General features: G+C 34.8%; 1 long non-coding RNA gene across 1 annotated transcript; it reads left to right on the top strand.

Annotated features, from left to right (window-relative positions):
• Nucleotides 1-15281: 15281 nt before the first annotated feature.
• On the top strand, nt 15282-18624 carry LOC134538912 (uncharacterized). The gene is made up of 2 exons (XR_010076230.1): nt 15282-16645; nt 17717-18624. It is a non-coding gene; the product is annotated as an uncharacterized LOC134538912 (long non-coding RNA).
• Nucleotides 18625-20425: the final 1801 nt, after the last annotated feature.

Raw genomic sequence — 20425 nt, 5'->3', positions numbered from 1 at the left:
CTTACTGACAAGGATCTGCTACACAAATATTTACATTCACGAAAAATGGTATTACTTTCAAAACTTAAATAATAATAATTGAACACGTAGGCAGAATTTTAATATTTCTAGGCCTTTCTTGCAAATCACCAGAGCTACTTGCTTACTCAGAGATGCTGCTTTAACATAAGTCAAGTACCATCTATTGTCAGGAAATTATGAGTCTATATTCCAGAAAATTCCAGACAATACTTACAGAGTAGCAGCTATTGTGAAATAAGGAGAACAATGACTTATAAGAAAGATTGATTGGGTAAGCCAAAATAATTTTAGTTACATTAAGTCTCTGAATTGAAATATTTTAAAATTTATTTTAGGTGTTATTAATTTGGATTTGAAGGTAAAAGTTCCGAAATGCATATCCTAGTTTTGATACCTCATTCCTGATGGCACATTTTGTACGCAATGCTTGCTGTTTTAATTTAGTGTATCAACAATACCTGAACATAAACAAAACTGGTATAGCAATCAAATAATGATCGTAAGTTGAATAGAAGATGTTTTCTGGTTTAAGGACCATAATATTCCAAAACTACAGTAACTTCTTTTAGTCAAATATATTAACCTGCACTTCCGTACATACAGATTCAATTGGAGGAAAATATACAATAACCATTATTCCAGCAGGAAATAAAATAGTATTAATTCAATTACTGCATTTATTTCCCATTCGCCATTGCTGATATTTAAACTATTACACTTCGGAAACGGAAACAAAAGCGGCCGTTTTATTTTAGATAACTCTGATTGGCTGATCCCATCCAACATCCAACATATTTTAGAACCAGTCCTATACGTAAAATATTTGAAGGAAACTCTAGACATTCAATCTCTCAAATAAACATGGCTGCGATAGTGACGTTTAACGTGACGTCACAACCCTCAAAGATATTGGATCCAACATATTGGAAGGTGTTGGAAGCTAAAATTTGACAGTGTGACAGGGCCTTTATGAGAATTAACTTGGATTTACGTTTTATTTGGCTGTCATAGTTATGACGACTCGGAAGAAAAGCTGTTGCGTTCCGGGTTGCGAAGATAAGTAGGGATGCAACATCGCTCTTAAAAACATCGATATCACGAACATCGATGTTCAAAAGAAAAAGCATCGATGTAAAAAAAACATCGTTCTGACAACCGATACATCGATGTTTTAACCGATGTTTTTAAATATCAGGAAAACCACGCCAAAATGATTTAAATTATAGTATGTAGCGAAAAACCATACCTACTACAGGTTCCTGACCACAATATCCACAAGATAGCTGTGAAAGTTGAGCGGTGACCGTAACATTATATAGCGGAGAAATAAAGATAAAGGTGTACTGCACTGCCCTTAAGTGGTTTCAAGATTCTGTATTGGTTGTTTTATGCCTAAAAATTACTCCAAAAACACGCCTTTTAGCCATTTTAACTCTACCAAAAACACGGTTTAAAAACTTAATCCGCATTCAAAAGTACCTTTCGGCATTCAGCGAACACTTAAATGCTTTTCGTAAACATACCCCACTCGGATATCTTACGTAGTTTTCAAATCACGTTTTTCCTGAAGCTCTGTGCACCGTATGCAGGAGATTATCCAGGCGGGGGGGGGGGGGGGGGGGGGTTAGGGGTTCAATTCCCCCCCCCCCCCCTTAGCGTCAAATCTTTAATTAAATTTCTTATTCATCACTCAAACAAATTTCATATTAAAAATTAATAAAAAATTTTACCATTACAATATTTAAATTTAAGTACCGAAAAATGCTGAAATAGCACTATTTTACACCTTAAAATCCAAATTTTCCCGGGGGAGGACCCCCGGACCCACCACTTTAATACAGGGGGGTGGGGGGGCATTATTCTTAACACCCCAAATACACAAATCCTGGCTACGCCACTGACTGTATGTTTGCCCGGGCAGCCTGCAGCCTTAAGACACAGGCTTATTTAAAATAAAATTACCCTTGTCTTTTAGGTTTTTAGTTATCATTTCGTGAATATATTGTAAATAGTACAGATCATGAGAGATCTATCTATCCAAAAACCATTGCGATACGACATTTAGTTTTCAACAAAACTTTTTTTTTAAATTTTCGATACTTATAAAACTTAAATTTTTAAGTATAAATAAATGTTGTAAACGCTAAACCATTTTGGTTGGTATCCTTATTTTTTTTTACAGTATTTGAATAAGTCTATATTCATTTAAAAAATAACTATTTTTTACACAATTTATTTTTAATTGGAAAAAAGATTAGGGAAAAAGCATGAAGTGTATGTGCAGGTTTCAAATATGTAACATTAATTTTCTCGATAGAGCTAGCGAGACCGTATCGGTACCAATTAATAGCTTGTATGTACAACAAACTATGAAATTGTCCATAAAGTCTCGCTGCTTTTTTCCTTATATTTTTCAAAATTTAAAAGAAAATTCTTGTGTAAACAAATTTTTTTAACGGTACCTATTTATTTTTTCCAAATGATTTTACACATCTTAAAGTACTGGAAAAAAATTGATGCTGAAATCAACCAAATAGTTCAGTAAGTATTTACAACATTTTTGATACCTACTTAAAAATGTAGGTTTTTATAGTAAGTATAGATAGTTAAAAAATTGTATCTTAAAAACTAAATGTATCGTAATGTTTTTTATACATATTCAATAAATATTCATGAAATGATAGCCAAAATATTATAAAAAAACTAGGGTAATTTTAATGATGAACGATGTCGATGTTTTGGACTTTTTCGTCGATGCATCGGCGATGTATCGCTCTTCAAAACATCGATGCTAACATCGATTTTTCATGAACGATACATCGATGTTTTGAAAACATCGATGTATCGTTTGCATCCCTAAAGATAAGACGAGTGTTCGCCACCGTGGTCAAGTAAATGCGCTGGACAGCAACAGCAAAACATGGCGCCATACTGTATGGGAGGGAATTCTACTACACACGCTGAAAACATCACTTTTTTAACATAATTTAACGAAAATAAAAGCATATAAAAGAAAGAAAAATGTATGAAATATACAACATAACAACATATATGAACCATAATATTAACAAAAAAAGTTTTAAACAATAAAAAACTTAAATTGTTGAAATATCAAGATAAACACAGCCCATATATTTTACAAATTTCTTTATATTTAAACGTCTCCAGGACTCATACAATGTATTGGCCGAACATCAGCCATGTACCAAATGAAAGCTGTCACCTTACTTAACAAAATATACTCATCAGAATTTTAGTCTGGGCCGACACTTTTAATGCCGACGGACAGCAACAAGATCGCGCCCCCAGTTTCACTTGCAGGCAATAGTTTCACCCGCCCATTACAGGCCTTGAAAAAACCATTTTACTTCTCCGTTAAAAAGTGAAATATGAAAATTCAACAACGAGGTCCTAAGCACAAGATATAAGGCTTTTTATTTAACCTAAAAAATTTGTAATTTAAAAACATTTTTTAAAATTATTTAAGGTCAAACAAAGTTCATATTTCAGAAAATGGCATTATATTATAACGACTCCAGGACTCATACCATGTATTGGCCGAACATCAGCCATATACCAACTGAAAGCTGTCACCTTACTTAACAAAATATACTGTTCAGAATTTTTGTCTGGGCCGACACTTTTAATGCCGACGGACAGCAACAATATCGCGCGCCCAGTTTTACTTGCAGGCAATAGCTTCACCCGCCCATTACAGGCCTTGAAAAAACCATTTTACTTCTCTGTTAAAATGTGAAAAATAAAATCCAACAACGAGGTCCTAAACACAAGATGTGAGGCTTTTTATTTAAACTAAAAAATTTGTATTTTTAAAAACATTATATAAAGTTATTTAAGGTAAAACAAAGTACATATTTCAAAAACTTGCATTATATTAAAACGACTCCAGGACTCATACCAAGTATTGGCCGAACATCAGCCATATACCAAATGAAAGCTGTCACCTTACTTAACAAAATATACTGTTCAGAATTTTTGTCTGGGCCGACACTTTTAATGCCGACGGACAGCAACAAGATCGCGCGCCCAGTTTCACTTGCAGGCAATAGCTTCACCCGCCCATTACAGGCCTTGAAAAAACCATTTTACTTCTCCGTTAAAAAGTGAAATATGAAAATTCAACAACGAGGTCCTAAACACAAGATATAAGGCTTTTTATTTAACCTAAAAAATTTGTAATTTAAAAACATTTTTTAAAATTATTTAAGGTCAAACAAAGTTCATATTTCAGAAAATGGCATTATATTATAACGACTCCAGGACTCATACCATGTATTGGCCGAACATCAGCCATATACCAACTGAAAGCTGTCACCTTACTTAACAAAATATACTGTTCAGAATTTTTGTCTGGGCCGACACTTTTAATGCCGACGGACAGCAACAAGATCGCGCGCCCAGTTTTACTTTCAGGCAATAGCTTCACCCACCCATTACAGGCCTTGAAAAAACCATTTTACTTCTCTGTTAAAATGTGAAAAATAAAATCCAACAACGAGGTCCTAAACACAAGATGTGAGGCTTTTTATTTAAACTAAAAAATTTGTATTTTTAAAAACATTATTTAAAGTTATTTAAGGTAAAACAAAGTACATATTTCAAAAACTTGCATTATATTAAAACGACTCCAGGACTCATACCAAGTATTGGCCGAACATCAGCCATATACCAAATGAAAGCTGTCACCTTACTTAACAAAATATACTGTTCAGAATTTTTGTCTGGGCCGACACTTTTAATGCCGACGGACAGCAACAAGATCGCGCGCCCAGTTTCACTTGCAGGCAATAGCTTCACCCGCCCATTACAGGCCTTGAAAAAACCATTTTACTTCTCCGTTAAAAAGTGAAATATGAAAATTCAACAACGAGGTCCTAAACACAAGATATAAGGCTTTTTATTTAACCTAAAAAATTTGTAATTTAAAAACATTTTTTAAAATTATTTAAGGTCAAACAAAGTAGATATTTCAGAAAATGGCATTATATTATAACGACTCCAGGACTCATTCCATGTATTGGCCGAACATCAGCCATATACCAACTGAAAGCTGTCACCTTACTTAACAAAATATACTGTTCAGAATTTTTGTCTGGGCCGACACTTTAAATGCCGACGGACAGCAACAAGATCGCGCGCCCAGTTTTACTTGCAGGCAATAGCTTCACCCGCCCATTACAGGCCTTGAAAAACCCATTTTACTTCTCTGTTAAAATGTGAAAAATAAAATCCAACAACGAGGTCCTAAACACAAGATGTGAGGCTTTTTATTCAAACTAAAAAATTTGTATTTTTAAAAACATTATTTAAAGTTATTTAAGGTAAAACAAAGTACATATTTCAAAAACTTGCATTATATTAAAACGACTCCAGGACTCATACCAAGTATTGGCCGAACATCAGCCATATACCAAAAAAGCTGTCACCTTACTTAACAAATTATACTGTTCAGAATTTTTGTCTGGGCCGACACTTTTAATGCCGACGGACAGCAACAAGATCGCGCGCCCAGTTTCACTTGCAGGCAATAGCTTCACCCGCCCATTACAGGCCTTGAAAAAACCATTTTACTTCTCCGTTAAAAAGTGAAATATTTAAATTCAACAACGAGGTCCTAAACACAAGATATAAGGCTTTTTATTTAACCTAAAAAATTTTGTAATTTAAAAACATTTTTTAAAATTATTTAAGGTCAAACAAAGTTCATATTTCAGAAAATGGCATTATATTATAACGACTCCAGGACTCATACCATGTATTGGCCGAACATCAGCCATATACCAACTGAAAGCTGTCACCTTACTTAACAAAATATACTGTTCAGAATTTTTGTCTGGGCCGACACTTTTAATGCCGACGGACAGCAACAAGATCGCGCGCCCTGTTTTACTTGCAGGCAATAGCTTCACCCGCCCATTACAGGCCTTGAAAAAACCATTTTACTTCTCTGTTAAAATGTGAAAAATGAAAATCCAACAACGAGGTCCTAAACACAAGATGTGAGGCTTTTTATTTAAACTAAAAAATTTGTATTTTTAAAAACATTATTTAAAGTTATTTAAGGTAAAACAAAGTACATATTTCAAAAACTTGCATTATATTAAAACGACTCCAGGACTCATACCAAGTATTGGCCGAACATCAGCCATATACCAAATAAAAGCTATCACCTTACTTAACAAAATATACTGTTCAGAATTTTTGTCTGGGCCGACACTTTTAATGCCGACGGACAGCAACAAGATCGCGCGCCCAGTTTTACTTGCAGGCAATAGCTTCACGCGCCCATTACAGGACCTGAAAAAACCATTTTATTTCTCTGTTTTAAACTGAAATATAAAAATCCACCTACAAGGTCCTAAACGCAAGATATGGCGCTTTGTATTTAATTTAAAAACTTAGTATTTGTTAATAGTATTATTAAAATTATTTAAGGTCAAAAAAGGTACATATTTCAAAAACTTGCATTATATTAAAACTACTCCAGTACTCATACCAAGTATTGGCCGAACATCAGCCATATACCAAATGAAAGCTGTCACCTTACTTAACAAAATATACTCATCAGAATTTTAGTCTGGGCCGACACTTTTAATGCCGACGGACAGCAACAAGATCGCGCGCCCAGTTTCACTTGCAGGCAATAGCTTCACCCGCCCATTACAGGCCTTGAAAAAACCATTTTACTTCTCCATTAAAAAGTGAAATATGAAAATTCAACAACGAGGTCCTAAGCACAAGATATAAGGCTTTTTATTTAACCTAAAAAATTTGTAATTTAAAAACATTTTTTAAAATTATTTAAGGTCAAACAAAGTTCATATTTCAGAAAATGGCATTATATTATAACGACTCCAGGACTCATACCATGTATTGGCCGAACATCAGCCATATACCAACTGAAAGCTGTCACCTTACTTAACAAAATATACTGTTCAGAATTTTTGTCTGGGCCGACACTTTTAATGCCGACGGACAGCAACAATATCGCGCGCCCAGTTTTACTTGCAGGCAATAGCTTCACCCGCCCATTACAGGCCTTGAAAAAACCATTTTACTTCTCTGTTAAAATGTGAAAAATAAAATCCAACAACGAGGTCCTAAACACAAGATGTGAGGCTTTTTATTTAAATTAAAAAATTTGTATTTTTAAAAACATTATTTAAAGTTATTTAAGGTAAAACAAAGTACATATTTCAAAAACTTGCATTATATTAAAACGACTCCAGGACTCATACCAAGTATTGGCCGAACATCAGCCATATACCAAATGAAAGTTGTCACCTTACTTAACAAAATATACTGTTCAGAATTTTTGTCTGGGCCGACAGTTTTAATGCCGACGGACAGCAACAAGATCGCGCGCCCAGTTTTACTTGCAGGCAATAGCTTCACCCGCCCATTACAGGACCTGAAAAAACCATTTTTTTCTCCGTTCAGAAACTGAAATAAAAAATTCCAACTACGGGATCCTAAACTAAATGTGTAAGGCTTGTTATTTAACTAATTAAATTAGTATTCTTAACAGTATTTTTTTATATATTTAAGGTCTAACAAGGTACATATTTCAAAAACTGGCATTATATGATAACGAGTCTAGGACTGATAGCAAGTATTGGTCGAACATCAGCCATGTATCAAATGAATGCTGAAATCTTTCTTAACAAAATATTCCTATCATAATTTTTTACTGGGCCGACACTTTTAATGCCGACGGTCCTCAACAAGTTCTTACGCCCTGTTTTCCTTGCAGGCAATAGCTTCACCCGACAAATATGTTGATATTTTTATTTATTTCATTATATTTGAACCACTATTATAGATTTTATTATTTATTGCATACTTAATTATTGTATATAAGTTTTTGATATGTCTTACATATACTGCAAGGGGTGGAAAATTTTCAATCTGCGCTGCCATCGGAAGAGGACGTGTTGTGGAGCTGCTCCAAGGGTTTATGACGAGCGCAACGACCCGACCTTTCAAAGTATAAAGAAAGGTTTCCTTTCTGCTAAGACGCTCAGGCTATAAAAGTGTCAACTCATCTATAAACTTATAGTCACCCGACTTGGCTACACCCGGGAAGCTAACATCCCTATAGCCTTCTTGTCGTCGGGCGTACATTCGCTAGCTTCGCTCGCGCGTGCTGTCGGCCGGGAGTGCCCTGCGTCCTTTGGGAATCACCTAAGGCGTGCAGTTCACCGAAGGGGAGTTGATGCGGGAACCGTAGCGTTTACTCACGGCATGCGCGGGGTGTGTCGCCTTGCCCAGGCCCTTGTCTAGGAAATACAAAAAGAATCACAAATCTGTGATAAATTTGTCCATAGCTGAATTTCTGCCAATTGTTAGAGTTGACTATGCTTAATAACATACCTGAAGTTTACCGTTGTAGACCTTATGCGTATCACCGAAAACGTGCAGTTAAGTCCTAGAAGTTAGAGTCTTACAGCAGTCCATTAAAATGATTCCCGTTTACGCAGTTAATAACGTAGACTCTCTGTAAGTGCATAAAAATAATCCAGAAACACTATTCAACACGATCACGTTAAAAAAATTCAATGTTGAATAAAAAGTTGAAACAAAGTCCATAACGTTATTGATTATGTTTTTTTTTAAACATTCATTGAAATAAAAGTATGATTTACATACAAAACAAGGGTCGGCGTGTGTGCCGTCCTGCGGCGGTGCTTTGGTCGCAGCAAGCCGGCGCGACGAGCGTTGCACGCGACCTTCATGGCCAAGTTTCAAAGTTCCGAAGATTTAGTTTAGGGATTGCTGCAGATATGTTACGTTTATTCGATTTAACAAAAAATCATTTAAATTATCGCAAATAAGATAATAATCTAATATTTTTTCTTAAGTTATGATGGCTCCATAAAGTTGCAATAAACAATTTTGTTAGAACTTGTCAACAGGAACACCCAAAAATACCAAGTTTAACAATTATGTATACAAATATCTAAAAAAAATTGGGAAAGCTTTCCTTCTCATAAAGAACGATTTAAGCTTTTATTTTTTATTTGACTAAATCTGTTTGAAATGGGAAAATCGAAACACTAATGAACTTTAAAGTAATAACTCTAGGCATCGGACGCATGACGTCACATTGGAGATGAGGCACAATATCAATATTTGAGAGCATGTTTTCAGTTCGTAAACTTAAAAAAAAATGCTTTAGTAAAGACTGAAAAACCAGATTAGAAAAACTAAGTAAAGAATTTAAAATTAATACCAATACTAATCAACAAATAAATATATGATAGTTATTGTCTTATTCTATTACTTCAGTAACGTAATCTATTTTTTATCCAGGCTTCATGGTCTATTAGAAACAAAACATTTACAGTTTTCATAGCGCCCATAAAGGTTTGTGGTTTTTATCTTAGGTAAATATTTTCATTCTGATGTATTGTAATAAAATCAAATAAACTTTTGCATCTACTTACATTAGTTAATTGGAGGAATTTACTAGCGATTTTTATCTTTATTTTTAATATCTTTGTTGCCTGTGACTAAAACACTCCAACACAAACGACTTTAGCATGAAGCCTAGAGCAGTACACATTGCGACGCTCTAACGGCTCTAGCGACCCAATAGGTTATTGTAGACAACTAAATATATACCATTTAAAAACTAATAAATATCAAGAAACTTAATTTAAAAGACTTTCAAGTTCCTGTAGTTTATATATATATATATTAATTCCTGCGATTTTGTAAAAAAAAAAAAACATTTCGCAAAATTTTGTTGATACAACTTTCTTATTTTGCATTATATATATATATTAATTCCTGCGATTTTGTAAAAAATATAATGCAAAATAAGAAAGTTGTATCAACAAAATTTTGCGAAATGTTTTTTTTTTTACAAAATCGCAGGAATTAATATATATATATATATATATATATATATATATATATATATATATATATATATATATACACACACACACACACACACTTCTAAACTTTCAAAAGTATAAAAGATTTTGAAAACTAATTTTATTTGATAACTGAGAAGATACAATAATAAAAACGTTTGTAGAATTCATATTTGTAGAGCGCAACAAGGAGCTAAGATTTAGGACATAACCGCTAGTTTTCTGAGTGATGCACAAGGTATGGGGCGATAAACTGTTGATATGTTACTACAGAACGTTGATTCTAACTCTACTAAATAAATTCAGCGTTTATGTTTTTTTTATATTAAAAGTGTTAGTTTCCTAAGAGCTAAATTCACCGCAGCCCAAGTGACTTCAGCACCTCCCGCAGTAGAATAGGCCTACACATTACGCCGCTCGGAACGCTTCAGCGCCAGCGGGCAGATCAATGGAGTCACACTCTTAAGCAATATACCATTTGTTAAAGCTTAAAAAATATGCAACTTCGTTGGTTTAAATGAATTTTACGTGGGGCCTTTCATGTTTATGTAATTGTATTTTTATTTTCTTAAATTAAAAAAAAAAATTGGTTGTCTGTAAAGTCGGTTTATGGACGATAGTTTAACGTGACGTCATAACAAAATATTGATGAAATGATTGCATACTTTTATGAATAAAATTGAATCAATTTTATTGAATTATCACTATTTTGTATTGATACAAAGAAGGAGTGAAATGAAATCTACTACCTATTTAATGAAAATATATTTAATCTTTATAAATGTGTTTGTTTTTAACAATTGAAGTTAAGTTCCTAGAACATTTTGGGCTTCATTATGAGATTATACTATAGAAATTGCATTTACAAAATTTATTTTTGTGGGTCAATGCAAGAAATTGTAACTTAGGCCTTAACTGCACGATTTTGGTACAACGCACAGGGTTTGCAGCGGTAAACTTTTGATATGTTACTAAGAAATATTGATACTGCTGCTGTACAAAATTTCAGGTTTTATGTAATTTTCCATATGTTAAAAAACTTTGTTTCCTAAGACCAAAATTTGTTCCAACCCGAGCGACTTAAGTACCCACACGGTAGGATACACACTACGACGCTCGGAACCTTTCAGAGGCCCGGTCAATTGAGTCAGAGAATTAACCAATATACCATTTTAAAGCTTTAAAAATATGCAACAACGTTTGTAAAAGTGATTATTACGGCGGACCATATATCTTTATGTTAATCGTGTTTTTAATTCTTTCGTTGTGAATAAAAGACACTTCTTATTACTTCATCGATTAATATCGTACCTTTAGTATTAACATTTTGAAAATGTTTTAACATAAATGTGTAAAATGGTGTTTCTAGATTATTTGGATGCATTTACGGAGAGTCTACGTTAATAACTGCGTATACGCGAATCATTTTAATGAACTGCTGTAAGTCGCTGCCATCTAGGACTTAACTGCACGTTTTCGGTGATACGTACAAGGTCTACAGCAGTAAACTTTCGGTATGTTATTAAGCATAGTAGGCTCTACCACTGTGCAAAAATTCAGCTTTGGGCAAATTTTTCACAGATTGAAAGCTTTGTTTCGTGGACGACTCGGGGTGCTCGCCTCGCAACAAGAACCGGGGGCGACAGCTGCAGGCACTCTGGAGCCGGGGCGCCCGCCCGGGCTGTGTGCCTGCGGGGAGGGCGTAGAGGCAGTCAGTCACGCCCTGGAGGTTTCCAATACAGGAGCTCTTTGTTGGGAATATAGTGAATACCAACTCGCGGACAATTCGGCGGAAGTCGCTGTTGTATCGTCGGCCCTGAGAAGATCAGTGGAAGCCGATTTTTCAAGTCGATAATGGGAAAGGAACGAGAATATTATAATAATACAAATTTGACAAAAAGTTGCGTGTAAAACGTTACACTACCAAAGCGTTGTGCTCTTATTTATGACAACTTGGTATTGTTCCACGTGGTGAGAACAAAACATGCAACACGCTTTGTTGCTGGTAAGACGAGAGTCGTAGCGCCAAGGTGCCATCCTTAAGGACGTGGTTCAGGTGTATAAAACATTTTCTGCCATTGCGATAGTTCACTGTTATTCTATTTGAAAACGGGAAAACTTCTATTGCTGCCTATTCGAAGACTTAACTTTGCTATTGCAATTAAAGCTAACGATAATTAGATAAAATAACTTTTAACTCTAAAAATAGGAGCTAGAGTATGAGTCAAAATGCTGTCAATCAGTGTTGTTATGTAACAGATACCTAACATTTTATTCATACATGATAATCAAAATATGTAGTTTCATTGTTTTTCTAAAGTATTATCCCTAAAGTCTCCTACAGATACAATTGGATCATAGTGCTCCATTAATGAGGAAATAATTATTTTCTTTATTTTGGTGAATACATGTGATGACAAAATTAAAATTTTTAAGTGAAATAAGTATAAATACTGCTAAGAGTAAAAGAAGTTTTATGGATTACTTAGATGCTTTGTGCGTTTCCTTTTTTTTCTTAACCTAACTAAAACCAAATGTATTTGGGAGGGGTCTGGGTTAGGGAGAGACCTAGGTCCGTCTCAGGCCGAAGTCTATACGCTCTAATCATGCAGGGGTTAGCCATGCAGGAGAGGTCGCATGCATCATGTGCTAGGAGGGAATTGGTCAGCCATGGCCACCATTAGTGCCATGACAAACTCCCCTCACTGACTACTCTAGACTAACACTAGATAAGGTGGGCCCAGGTGAAGCCTCTATTGACAGAGGGAAAACCCTGGGTTCATTCATGCTGGATGCAAAATTAATGTATTAATTAACAAGCAGGTTGGTTACGGGAACAGAAGGGTTGTTCTGGAAGAAGAGTTGGACAGAGTAAAAAAGCACTACTAAGCGAAGGTGGTGAGCTTGGACTGTTTGGTCCGTGTTCCCGCCATGATGCCAGCCAGCACACATTCTTAAACTAGAAATATCAGTATGAATGTGTACATGTGTATGGGATTATTCTTGGGCGCTTCGCCATTCAAGGTCTCAGGAGACCAAAAAAGTGGAAAATCAGACGATAATTCGAGCCCTGCTGGGCCGAAACACGACAGTATTTTTCGCCTACACGGAAGGACCTACAGGGAGGGCTACGTCGGTGTTGGGCGTTGTATGTCAATTAGAACCATATTATACTTAATAATACTTAATACTATGAGCTGCCAGCTTAGGATTGCAAGAACTGTGCTTTTTCGCTCCGCGCGCATTGGCCGGCAGTCTGCGCGGCCAATCACGCGCGACTATGGCGGCCGGTGGGCAAGGAGCGATTTCGGCCGCTTATATTTTTGTCTTACGTCCGGATCAAAATTTCCGAGCGATACAGCATGTGGGTTTTAACTATTTACGCATTTATCGTAAAATGTTTCTGGGGTTCGAATGTAAAAGTCTTGCAAAGTTTCCGTGTCCGTTTCACAATGCAAGGCTTCTGTAGGGTAATACATTGGAGCGTCTGTAGCTATTCGAATACATTTATTCTGAATTCGCTGCAGCTTTAATAAATGTGTTTTCGCAGTGGTTGCCCAGACTGGGGCTGCGTACGTAATAATAGGGTGAATCAGTGTTTTGTAGAGCACAGTAAACCGTTCGTTACTGTGCCTCCACATCGCCTGCTCATTACTGGATATAGTGAGCTTAGTCTAACCTCAGTTTGAATTCTCTAGGCATCTATATGATGGTGCCAGAGAAGCTTCCTGTCCATGTGGACGCCTAGATATTTTACGACGTCCTTGTGTGGAATTTGTTCGCCAAACAAACGTATTTATGGCCTGTGTTCTACAGGTGGAAGATTTCCGCGAGTAAACACAATAGCTTCGGACATCGTTGTGTTCACTTTGCTAAGCCAGGTCGTACACCATTGCTAGCACACAGCTAATGCATCCGTTTTTTTTCCTAGCCTAATTTAATCTAAGCTAATGCAGTCTGGTAGTGGCTAGGTGAAGTGTGTATGATCTGCTATACAGAAACGTGTCGTTTGCATAGCACATAGCAGCCTAACTTCACTAGGCGGTGTTCGGGGCGTGGCAAATCTCTAGAAGGCTATATATGTTAAATAGAACAGGGCCTAGAATACTGCCCTGTGGTACGCCTGCTCTTATTTGTTTGATGTCAGACATAGTTCTTTAAGTTGATACTGAAAACGTTCTGTCTTCTAGGTAGGACGCGACTAGCTTGGTATAGCAGACCAGGAAATTAGTTTGATATAGTTTGTATAGATTAGCCCCGCGTGATAAACTCTGTCGAAGGCTTTTTCTACGTCTAAAAACGTCGCAACTACATAATCTTTTACGTTGAAGGCGCTTGTTATCTCTTCAGTGAGGCGTATGAGTTGGTGCACTGTCAAGTGATTACTGCGAAAAATCGAATGGCCTAAGTGTACAGGCCTGCCCGATCCGCGGACGAATATTTTCACGTTCTGCGCGCATACTTTTCGTTGGTGATACTGCCGACGAGCGCGGGTTTGAATGGTAGTTTGATGATATGAATTGACAAACTGCTAGACTGTGTGTAATATAGTTACCCAAATAACACTAAAACAACAAAAATGAATTAAATAATAAATAACCATCTCTTTTAAAACTATAACGTGTCAGAACTGAGTGTTATTGTGCAAACAAAGACTAATTTTAGCAAAGATTATTGCACGAAGTAAGGGAGGTAGGGTTATATGAATGGTCAAAATAAGTTTTTATAGCAACTGATCTTGAGAAAATGATTTTTTTGTTTGTGTAGGCCTCAACTTTGACAGCTGAGTAAAGTTTATTTAAACAAAGGCACAGCATTTCAATAAGTGTTTTATTTTTTAATGAATTTCTGAATTATAACCTTGTCACAAATTTTTATGTAGGATACATACAGATGCAAGTTTATTATAAACTGAACTATTAGTATTAATGTTTATACGTTTCATTTAGAAAATAAATTTAGCTCATATTGTTACATGAATTAATATATCTGATACGCTTACTTGCGTTATTAAAATAACTTGCATTAACTTCGGAACAATTGTAACGTGTCCCAAATTTTCGGTTGTAAACGCAAACCAAATATTTTCATTTAATTATATTATTAATTGATGTCATGTTATGTTGATAGAACTAACAAAAAACGGCGAAATATAAATTCAAATTTTTGATATTCGTGCTTTATTGTTTGGCTATTTATTTTGGCAATTTTTCATAGTTTAAGCACTTATGAAAATATTTACATAAAATTCTTATAAATGTTTTTTGAGATTCTTTAATTATGTGTGATGATTCTGCTAATAGTTGTTGAGATAATTGAGGTAGATTACCGGTATTTTACCATTTGTTTTGTATTTTGTATTACGTTAGCTACTTTTAAAATACTTTTAAGTCATTTGGATGGTTGGTTAAGTTTTGTTAGCTTAATTTAAAACATTGTTTAATCGTGTGAATGGCTGGAGGGATAAGGTAATTTAATTTCGAACACTGTTCAATTATTTGAATGATTGGTTGTATACAATATTCATTTAAAATACTGTATATTGGTGTAAATGTTTGGGTAAGTTACGTTAGCCACATTAAAAATACTTAACGGCGTTCTTCGGGATAGGTGTTATTCAAAAAACCATTAAATGTTCTTAATGGAGAACCTTCTCTAGAAAATTAGCATTACTTGAAATAGGGATAACAATCTGCAGGTAGAGAAGTAAAGATTGTGTTAGGTAAGTTCCGGGAAGAGGAGTGGCAGATTTTGCATTTAAAACTGCAGAATAAAAAGTACGAATTTTTGAAAAATTTAAATATTTAAGCTTTGTGAAACGATTAATAACCATGCAACATTTTTAAATAATCAATATTAATATTACAAGAGTGACATATTTTTAATTATATAATCTTGATTTTTGAAATAAATGCTTTTTTTTTCGGATGAGGTTGTACTAACCAGCGAAATGATTTTTTTTCCGTATCTAAACTACCGCGTTATTATTTTCCTGCCTAGTATTTTGTTAGTACAATATATAGTACACAATATATAGTGCACAAAATAATTTATTACGGTTGTGGCAAACAACAGTTAACTGGTGTCACTGCTACAAAAGTTTAACATTATTTAGCCAAACTTGTGTTGTGAATGTATTACACTGAAATAAATAATAAAATCACTTCAGGCTATATAAAAAAAGATTGTCAAAATTAAATGATATCGTAGCTTTCGTCCATTCGAAACCTAAATTGGGCGGAGACAAAACAAAATACAGAAAAAAACTTATTTTGTAATAAATGAGGCAATAAAATTAGTTATAGGTATCTAATTTCTTAATTTATTTACTTGAATGGAAATAAATTTGCCATTAGAATCATCATTTGTTGATAACCGCCGTTCTAACAAAATGTAAAACTCAGATTAACGTATATTTCCGTATACATAGCCTACTTTAGCAAAATATCTCCAGAGTGACGTCACAAATTGCTAGCCAGTGAAAGAGAAAGGTGCGCAAAAGGATACATATATAACTTCACGATGATTCACCCGTTATGTTCACAGTTGACAGAACAGAAGAACGAATGAATATCAAGCAATGATTTGTGTAACATTTTCTTAAGTGTTATGAGTACGTAATAAATATTCTCGCAGAAACTGTATGGTGTTATGTAGGCTGAAGTATCTATTTATTCGATTTTTTATTTATTAGAAAACAATTTGATCCGATTTCCGCATAGGTAGTTGAGAAGTGTAATTAGGATAAGAAATTTTAAGCTCAATATTGTGCTAAAACAGATTAAGATAAATTGTAATTGGAACCGAATTAGGGGTTCATATGTAAATATACAAATGTTTGTTAAGTGACACAATATTTCTGTAAACCTTTGTGTTCTGTACCATTACAAGAAGGAACAACCATATTTCTATACATTTGAGAATAATAACAGTAGTATTACAGAATTATTTTTATTTGGTTTCATATAGAACTTCTATAAGCACTCGAACTATGGTCAATGGACTGGGAATGTTGCGTTTAATGCCGATTATAATTTGTTGTGTTTGTTGCCAGCCAAACTTGTTTAACTATATGATAGAACCTTACACTTAGTACGTGTGGTTTCCAAGTGATGTTATGTTCTCTGGATTATGTAATTACAGTTTCCCTTATACGAATGTACCGAACAAATATAAAGTGTTGTGGTGTATACCACCATTGAAATATAAGAAACCTCTTAGTTAACACTAGGAAAATAACAAATGCAAGTGACAAGTAGCTCATTTGACATTGAACAAGAGGATCGTTCCAAAGAGAGGTTGCACCCTCCTTCCTGAGCGAGCCTTTTGTGACGTTGCAAGTTGTTTCTTGTTTCATTACAAAGAAAAATTGAAAAAGTAAGCCATAAATTGCACCATTTTAAAACATATTTGCAACATTGCAAATAATTGCTTGAATATCTTTCACACTTGGGGTTGGCTAATGACTAAATTTCGAATAAAATTTTCTATTTACTCATTGATATAACGTTACGTTAACCATGCAAGCACATTTGTTGAAATGCAGCATGTACTTTGTATGGTGTACAATTAACAGCATCTTTCATGTACTTTATTTTAATAATTCTTGGGAATTTTTTTTCCAGAACTAATTGATATGTTCTCGCCCCTTAAATACAGGTAACGAGATGCTGGCCCGTTACCATCACATGCAAGGTCTCAATAGTATATAAACAACATTATTCTAATGTATTGTTATTGTGGTGACTAGCGAATGAATGCAGCAGATTCCAACTCTTCAGAATTGTTTCCAGTAGACGCAGCGTCGCACTGCGTGGCTGCGACTGGTTGATAATCGCTGGCTCCTCTGTGACATTGTGGGCATTGGTGAATCAAGCTTGTCGTGAATGTCAGTGCGCTTGCAAACTGACTCCCCTGCTGCAGCTCATACACCGGTCGTCACTGGATTCTGATGTACTTTGTAATAATTAAGATAGTTTCTGAACCAGAACAGTTGATAAGCTACGGTCCTGAATCAAAAAAGGTAAATTTAAAATGTGTCGTAACTTTATCTTTGAGTCTCATTTAGAAAATGTTAACATACTCACCTTTCATTGTTAGGTACATATTTTTTTACACAATCCCGCATAACCCTGCAAGTTATAAAAATTCTTCCAATGTATGAATTTCCCAATTACATACATATTGATAATGCCGAATGTGGACTTTATATATATATACACATGCATACTTACACATATATGTATAATAATTGAAAGAAAATGTTTGCTTCAATGTCTCCCCTATAAATAATAAATGAATTACCTATATGATTAAATATCCGTGTTCTTAGTGGATATAACTAGGAAAATCTGCATAATTTGTATGTATTTTGGTAGTTATTAAAAAAGTACAATTAAACTTACAATATTATGAATTGTCATACCTCTAATGTTAAATTTTACTCTTGTACAGATAGCACACTGTATCTAAGTAACATAATTAAGATGTCACAGATATAATAATTAATACTTAATAATTTTATTCGACAATGTGTTTCCGATTCATTTGACTTCTTGCAAATGGGTTATAAATTAAGTATAACTCCAGAGACGTACCAAATTAGGTTACCTTGAAAAACTCATGACGTCAGCGTGTATGGTTTATGTGTTAGGGAAAATTTATTCAAATACTGTGTATTAAAAAAGTGCATGACATGGTATATTATTGTTTTATTTTGAAACAATTAACCCCAATTATTGCGAACACCATGGTAATATGCTTAAAAAATGTGTGAACTATGGAGTGTATGAGAAGTTATTTCCAGGCCGGCCGTCGAATCGTCCGGTTTTAGGATCGAGTATAAATGACAGAACTTCGACTATCATCCCTTTTCTACGTGTGTCTAAAGCCAGTCAGGAGCGTGGAGAAACCCCCCTGAAAAGCCTGACTCGAATGACAATTGAAATGTTTTCCTAACTTAAATTAAACTAAGCTAAAGTGTGTGGGAAAGGGGCCAATTTAAGGTAGGACCTAGGCGTGTCTCAGGGCAAACCCTATACACTAGAATAAATACCAATTATTTAAGTTAAATACAAAGCGCCATATCTTGCGTTTAGGACCTTGTAGTTGGATTTTTATATTTCAGTTTTAAACGGAGAAATAAAATGGTTTTTTCAGGGCCTGTAATGGGCGGGTAAATTTATTGCCTGCAAGGATAACTGGGCGCGCGATCTTGTTGCTGTCCGTCGGCATTAAAAGTGTCGGCCCAGACAAATATTATGATTAGTATATTTTGTTAAGAAATGTTACAGCTTTCATTTGATACATGGCTGATATTCGGCCAATACTTGGTATGAGTCCCGGAGTCGTTTTTATAAAATGCAAGTTTTTGAAATATGTACCTTTTTTGACCTTATATAATTTATAGAATACTATTAATAAATATTCTTTTTTTTAGTTTAATACAAAGCGTCATATCTTGCGTTTAGGACCTTGTAGTTGGATTTTTATATTTCAGTTTTAAACGGAGAAATAAAATGGTTTTTTCAGGTCCTGTAATGGGCGGGTGAAGCTATTGCCTGCAAGGAAAACAGGGCACGCGATCTTGTTGCTGTCCGTCGGCATTTAAAGTGTCGGCCCAGACAAAAATTCTGAAACGTATATTTTGTTAAGAAACGTTACAGCTTTCATTTGGTACATGGCTGATATTCGGCCAATACTTGGTATGAGTCCTGGAGTCGTTTTAATATAATGCACGTTTTTTAAATATGTATATTTTTGACCTTATTTAATTTAAAGAATACTATTAATAAATAATATTTATTTAGTTAAATACAAAGCGTCATATCTTGCGTTTAGGACCTTGTAGTTGGATTTTTATATTTCAGTTTTAATCGAAGAAATAAAATGGTTTTTTCAGGGCCTGTAATGGGCGGGTAAATCTATTGCCTACAAAGAAAACTGGGCGCGCGATCTTGTTGCTGTCCGTCGGCATTAAAAGTGTCGGCCCAGACAAAAATTATGATTAGTATATTTTGTCAAGAAATGTTACATCTTTCATTTGGTACATGGCTTATGTTCGGCCAATACTTGGTATGAGTCCAGGAGTCGTTTTTATAAAATGCAAGTTTTTGAAATATGTACCTTTTTTGACCTTATATAATTTAAGGAATACTATTAATAAATACAATTTTTTTAGTTTAATACAAAGCGTCATGTCTTGCGTTTAGGACCTTGTAGTTGGATTTTTATATTTCAGTTTTAAACTGAGAAATAAAATGGTTTTTTTAGGGCCTGTAATGGGCGGGTGAAGCTATTGCCTGCAAGGAAAACAGGGCGCGCGATCTTGTTGCTGTCCGTCGGCATTAAATGTGTCGGCCCAGACAAAAATTCTGAAATTTATATTTTGTTAAGAAATGTTACAGCTTTCATTTGGTACATGGCTGATGTTCGGCCAATACTTGGTACGAGTCCTGGAGTCGTTTTAATGTAATGCACGTTTTTGACATATGTACATTTTT

The sequence above is a fragment of the Bacillus rossius genome, chromosome 1, assembly GCF_032445375.1.
Source record: "Bacillus rossius redtenbacheri isolate Brsri chromosome 1, Brsri_v3, whole genome shotgun sequence".
NCBI lineage: Eukaryota > Metazoa > Arthropoda > Insecta > Phasmatodea > Bacillidae > Bacillus > Bacillus rossius.
Note: the sequence above shows the minus strand (reverse complement) of the source record. Positions and strands in the feature narration are given on the sequence as shown.